We start from the raw sequence: 5,764 nt of genomic DNA, 5'->3' as shown, positions 1-5,764 counted from the left end.
GGCGGGTGGGGGGATTGCTAAGGTGTATGGAGTGTTTTTTGGGGAGTGATGAAAATATTCTAAAATAGATTGTGTTGACAGTTTTACAACTCTGAATAAACTAAAAACCATTTAAATTGTGTACTTAAAATAGGTAAATTAAACCAAGCATGATGGCACATGCCTGTAAGCCCAGCTCTCAGGAGGCTGAGGCAAGAGGACTGCCACAAGTTCAAAGCCAGCCTGGACTACGTAGTGAGACCTTACCTTAAGAAAAAAAAAAGTGTTGATGATGTAGCTCAGTGATGCTGCACCTACCTGGAAAGTTTAAGGTCCTGAGTTTGATCTCCAGCACCAGAATGACTGCCCTGAATGAGACCTTCATAAGCAAATAGGCTGCTCTCTGCAAACAACAGGCTAATAGGATAAATGGTCATGAAAATTCAGGACAGAGTATACAGTCTCCCCAGGTCACAGAAGCCCAGTGAGTCTCTGCACACCTGCACTGACTAGCCTTGGATCTTCAGTCGTAAACATTCCTTATGACCATAACCCTTTCCCAAGCCCTATTATAAACCCAGCTCTCCTCCCCGCTAGCTGCTGATCGCCCCCCATGCACACACAGATGTAATAAATTTGGCTCTTCCCAGCTAGTGAGCTGCTGAAATCTGCACCGGATTTCAGCCTCTGTTCACACCTGGACAGGAATAAGCTTTTCTCGCAGAGCCTGTCTTTCAGTGGCCTCACATAAGCCATTTATAGCTATATTTTAATAAATCTGTTGCTTAAAAATGTTGGGATTTAGCTCAGTGGCACCACACCTGCCTTGCAAGTACAAGGTACTGAGTTTGATCCCTGGTACCTCAAAAAAAAAATTGGAATCCTAATAGGACTTAATAGGGATGTAAAAAAATAGAAATTATATATATATACATATATATATATATGTATATATATATAATATCTAGCATAGGACTGGGGTTGTATCTCAGTAGTAGAGTACTTGCCTGTGAATACTTAGATTCAATCCCCAGCACCACCAAAAATAAATTTATCTTGAGCTTAGTTAGGCACCAAAAAATGATAGTTATTATCATTGCTATTATTAAGAGGAGAGCCCTGCCCAGTCTATCATAGGAGGCCAGCCTGTCAAAGGTGATGTGTCCACACACACACACCCCTCCCTGCATATACCCTTGTCACTGAAGTAGCTGTTCTTTAGCAGCTAGAAGGAGCAATATTAAAGTCAAGGGAGGGCCAGGGATTTAGCTCAGTTGGTTCCATCACCTGCCTCGAAAGCACAAGGACCTGAGTTTGATCCCTGAGTTCGATTCCTAGTACCAAAAAAATAAAGTCGAGGCAGCTGAACCAGATTTGGAACTTACTGACCGCACCCCTCCCTGCCCCTCGCTCGCCTGCCTCTCTCCTCAAGTGATCTGACTGTCAACGAGCTTCTCTAGGATCAGGTTTCAGGTCAACTAGCATATATAAGACGGGTGCCAGTGCCAGGCCCAAGGCAGGCAGCAGAGACAACAGTGGATGGCAAAGGAGGACCCATAGATCTTTGCCGCTGCTCCCTGAGATGCAACCCTAGAGAGCCCCTGGGCTGCACCACCCCGGCTAGGCTCACAGGTAAGACCCACTCCCCTTTCCCAACCCTCGCACATGCTCTCTCTCTTCCTTCTACCTGTTCTCCCTTGCATGGAGGGTTACAAAATACCCAGGAGTGTTCAGGGACCACTAGCCACAGCTGTGAGACCTGAGAGAGCTAAAACCCAGGCCCCACCTTGGCAAAATGAGGAAACTGTGACACAGGTGAGGGCTTTGAGCACCGCACCTGCGTCACTCACTTAGGACTCACATTTGCCCAGCTGGCTGCCTCTGGTGGGGTTTTGCAAGTCCCCACAAATACGATGTGACTTCTGCCTTTGGCACAGAAATTTCGGGATTCCACCCCAAAGCCCTTCCTGGGAGCAATGGCACATGCCTATAATCCCAGCACTTGGGAGGATAAGGCAGGAGGATTGCCATGAGTTTGAGACTCTGTTTCAAAAAACAAACAAATTTTAAAAAGCCCTTCCCCAGGTGTGTCCTTTCCTCGAGTAGGGATGTGAAGGGCACCCCTGGCCCGAGGCCTGGCTGATGTTGTGTGCTGGAGGTTTAAGGAGCCAATGGTCACACTGCCTCAGTGGCTTTCTCAGTGGAGATTCTATGGAGCCCTTGTCAGGGAGGATGAGGTTGAGGTCGGGAAGGCAGACATGGATGGATGTCTTAGAATGGGGTCTTGGACTTCTGCTCAGAGGTACTGAGAGGACTCTCTCTGTAATGCAGACTCCTGGGCTCCACCCAAGATGTGAATCAGGATCTCTGAGGCTGAGGACCAAGATTCTCTCTGTAAATAAGCAGCTCAAGGGATCCTGAGTGCTCCCTGAGGTCTGAGCCTCAGCACAGTGGAATGGGCACGGGTTATCTGACAGACCTTAATGCCACTTTCAATTCCATCATTTCAGCTGCATGACTGGATAAAGCCCTCGAACTCAGGGGCTGGGACACCCCGTCTTCAGGTGCCCAGCAGAGCTGCAGGGATAAGTATTCCACTCTCAACTTCCCTTCCAGTCGATAGCAAAGGTCTGCCGACTGCCAGGGAACTTCAAGTGATGGTCCAAGAAGTTAGGGAGCGGGCCTGTGACTGCCACTACAGCCTCCTCCGCCACCAGTCCCAGAGTGGGTTTTCACCTGAGTCCGCGTTCCTCCATTACACTCCTGACAGATGGACGCCCCGACTTCATCCTGGCTACTGCTCCACACCTCTTGCTAACACCATTCCAGAGACCTCCGCCCAGCTTCAACTTCTAGCCCATCCTCCACACCTGCTCCAGCAGGCTCTGAACACAGGCCTTTCCTAAAACTTGCCACCCACTTAGCATATTAGTCCATCAAGTCTAACCTTGGCATTCAAAGTCCTCTACCAAAGATCCGGGGTTCATCTCCGAACTCATTTCCCATCTCCTCACTTCAGCAAGTGGAGCTCTTTGGTCAGCCGGTCCTCCCTGGCCTCTGAATGCCTGCTCTGTCCTGGGCTTCAGAGAAGCAGCATAAATAGATCCTGTAGGTACTTTGAGGGCTCCCCATCTAGGGAGGAAACATATAGACAATGAGCGACTTTTATAAGACGGTGTGGGTCCGGGACCCAGTAAATGCCAAAAGGAAGCTCTTTGGCCAAGGTACCAAAGGTCCCCCCAAGGACATAGCCCCAGGCTCAGAAGGAGGCAAAGCAGTGAAGAGGCCCCTGCAGGGTCTGGCTGGACCCAAACATTGTACATTAGGTGGCTTAGGGCAAAGAATGCCTGGAGTTACACATCCCCGCTGGGAACCTCATTTCTGCTCACTGTGTGGCTCCAGGCAGGTCACCTTGCCCCTCTGGACCTTAGTTTGTAACTCAAAAATGAAATAAAAACACCTAATGTATTAGCACCTGAGTGGCCCTCAAAGATTCTGATGAAGAGCTAGTAAGAGTCACTAGAGGACACAACAGCCAAAGCACCTCCCTGACTCTGGACTCTGACGGTCAGAGCCTGGACTTCATGGTGCCTCGGCCCCTGAAGCCCCCCTCACCTCAGAGCTCAGGGGAGGGCAGAGGAAATGCCAGGGCTGGGGGAGAGAGGCCACAACGATGCCATGGAGAGTCACCTGCTCTTGGTACAATCCAGTCCCAGGCAGCAGCCCAAGCCTCCCTGCTGGGAGGGAGCCCAGGCCTGGCTGGTCTCTGTGGGGCAAAGGGCAGTGGGGAAGGAGCAGGTGGAGGGGATTTCTCCCAGGGCGCCTACAGTGCCATCTCTTCGGCTGGGTCAGCTCTGAGGCCTCTCCACCACGCTCCTAAAGAGCCTCACCCTTCTTGGGCCTCTCAGGGAGTGACTCCAACTAGAGAGGAGACGGGCTGAGCGAAGAGCCCAGGAGAGGCTGAGGGCCGACTGTGCCCAACTGCACAGCTCTCAGCTACTCTGGGCCCATCTGCCAAGTAGGGCAGAGATACTCACCCCGCTGTTCTCACCAGGCTGTGGCTCCTTGCTTGACACTGAAGTCCCCCATAGGTGGGTTTTGTAAATCACTTTATTAACTGCAAAAGGCTTTGAATGCCTCAATAAAAGGAAAGACTGAGTAGCTACAATTACTACTTCATTTGGGGCTCTGGGGCACCTGGCCTTGTTGTCCAGCCATCAGACAACAGGGTTGGGATTCCATGACCCCAGTTTTTGTCCATCTTTTTCTTTTGGTTTTGGCTTTTGCTTTTGTTTTTGAGCCAGGTTTCATTTTCTTACCCAGGATGGTCTCTGGCTTCTGGGCTCAAGTGTTGCTGCTCTTGCCTCAGCCTCTCAAGTAATTGAGACTACAGGTGCCCAGCCCTTTCCATTTTAAGCCTCTATTTTCTTATCTGGATTTAAAGGCTGGATTAAAACTGGATTTAAACACTGCCTTGCCATCTTTCCAGGGTGTTTCAAACCCAGAACAGCAGAGTGAACCCAGGCTTTGACACCTAGGACTGGCGATGTTTCAGAGCCTCAGTTTGCTCAGTGAAAAGTAGAAGAAAAATGCCAAATGATGGTACACACCTGTAACTCTGGCACTGGGGAGGCTGAGGCAAGAGGATCACCGAAAGTTTGAGGCCACCCTGGGATACTTAGTAAACTCAAGGGAAGCCTGAACTACATAGCAAGATCCTGTTGCCAAAAAACAGACAGACAGCAGGGGAAAGAAATAAATAGCTACCTCTTGGGAAAGTTGTGAGAATTAAACAGGAGCACGTGTGGAAAGCTCCTCATAGCCCAGAAGCCACGCCTCTCTCCTAGCCCAAGCTTCCGCCGAGCTCTGGCCTTTTGCAAAAAGTCAGGCCTTTGCCTCCACTGAGGCACCTTCCCACATCTCCAGCTGCTGGAAGACCTTGCCAGGCACAGCTCAAGCAGTCCTCTTCCTTGCACCTCACACACTGCAGGACCATCTCAGTTCTTTCTTGACATCTCCTTCCCTCTGCACTGACACAGTCCATCTTGCACTGCAGTTATTTATGGGCAAAACTCACATCTCACCAGGCTCCTGAGACTCCCTGGGAGCAGCTTACCCACCGGTTTTTTTCTCAGGTCTGGATTTCCCAAAGTGCAGAACCTGGCATGTGCTGGTTATTGCATTCTTTGTTTTACCACCTCACGGGCATGATGTGAGGATGGGATGGACAGGGCTTAGTCTTCTGCTAGGGCCTCCATTCGTTCTGGCAACAAGTATAGCCCTTCTAGACAGGACAAGGCCCCGCTGTGAGGGACAGAGCATCCGAGTGGGAGAGCTGGGCAGTAGGCAAGGTCCAAGGGTGATGAGTGCCATGGAAAGCTGCAGTGGAGGACAACAGAGTTACAGGGAGCTAGTGTTTTCTATTGGGAGCTCAGGGAGGGCCTCTCCGAAGAGGTGACACTGGAAGAGAACCCTGAAGAAGTGAAGAGGCACTCGATGTGGTGGCTATGAGAACTGTGTTCCAGATAAAGGGCACAGTCAGGGGCTCCCAGGTGGCTGAAGCTCAGGGAGCAAGTGGGGAGTGAGGAGAGATGATCCTGGGGAAGTGTTGGGGAGGGAGGTACCCCCCAAGGGCCCTCACAAAGACTTCAGACTTTTTTTTTTTTTGGTACTGGGGATCCTACTCAGGGCCTTGCACTTGTAAGGCAGGCAGAGGAACCACTGAGCCAAATCCCCTGGCCAAGACTTCAGACTTTGATCTGAATAAGATGGAGAGTCACCGGAC

The sequence above is a fragment of the Fukomys damarensis genome, unplaced genomic scaffold, assembly GCF_012274545.1.
Source record: "Fukomys damarensis isolate Sample0158 unplaced genomic scaffold, DMR_v1.0_HiC HiC_scaffold_16, whole genome shotgun sequence".
Lineage (NCBI taxonomy): Eukaryota > Metazoa > Chordata > Mammalia > Rodentia > Bathyergidae > Fukomys > Fukomys damarensis.
Note: the sequence above shows the minus strand (reverse complement) of the source record.